Below are 1,253 nucleotides of genomic sequence, written 5' to 3' on the forward strand. Positions count from 1 at the left end.
TGGGTTAGAACCCCCCTTGTATACCTACTAACGAATATCACCAATCTTGTGAACAATGCACGAGAGAAGAACCTTAAAAGCGGTGGGCAAATATCGATTTGTTCGATACTATTGCGCGATATAGCTACTCCTCCAGAATTTGTAGGAAACCGGGAATTACGAGAGAAAAGTATTCGTCAGATTTTCGCCAAAGAATCGACTTTGCACGATAGCATTTCTATTCCCAACGATTTAGCGCCACGTAGTAGCACCCCTAAGAGCAAAAGTGCGAATGGATAAACGCGGGCTTGACGAAGCATTGCTCGAAGATGAACGCGGCAATGAGGAATGCTCGGCGTTTATATCCGGCAACAAGAACAAAGCCCGCATAAATGACCGCGATTACAAACTCGCGAAGAAGAGGCGTTTGTTAAATTGGAATCTCATGGAACCCTTAGTAGCGCGAATATCCTCGAAGACCCATCGTCGCATAAAAGCGGAACAAGAGTACCGGCCGGTAAACCCGGATCCGGTGAGATAAAGTCCGAAGAGAAATGGCATAACGAGGGGTTTATATCCAACAACAAGAAGAATAAAACGCCCGTGAGTGACAATGTTCAGCACGGAGCATGCATGCTCGTACTGAACGTGTATAACGGGCAGCCTAGAGTCCCTATACATAGAGTCTGGCACTCGATTAGTTTGGAAAAACATGGCGGCGGTATATGCATAGACGCATCTTGTCTTTACCATATTTATGGAATAAAACTCATTACACCGTATTCCGTATTCGACTACAAATTGATATTATTAATACAAGCAGAGAGATATTATTAGTAAAAGCCTGTAAAAGTAAGTACAATTATTTGGTATATGGTTTCTAAAATAAAATCTGTCTAAAAATAAAATATATCTAAAAATAATGATATTATAAAGAAGTAGGATTTGTCATAAAAATTGTAATTCTAACCTCACATTGTTTTTAATAATAACTAAAGAAAATTTATAAAATAATGCAATAAAACTTGAATTTTCAGATACCTTCCTGTTGTGTTCCACAATATAAAAATTATTATCGAAAAGGCTTTTCACTTTACTTTCTTCCTGCAGATCCCACCATAAGAGCATTATGGATTGCCAGTATTGGGAGATATGATTTGAACTCCTCCAAAAAATGGTTTATATGCGAGGTAAAAGATATACATTTCTTTCAGTTATGAAATAAAAAAATAATTTTTGTTTTTCTTATATAATAAGTACACTTTTCTGATAAT

The sequence above is a fragment of the Odontomachus brunneus genome, unplaced genomic scaffold (assembly GCF_010583005.1).
Source record: "Odontomachus brunneus isolate Ranch 3 - 2012 unplaced genomic scaffold, Obru_v1 Obru_scaffold_250, whole genome shotgun sequence".
Lineage (NCBI taxonomy): Eukaryota > Metazoa > Arthropoda > Insecta > Hymenoptera > Formicidae > Odontomachus > Odontomachus brunneus.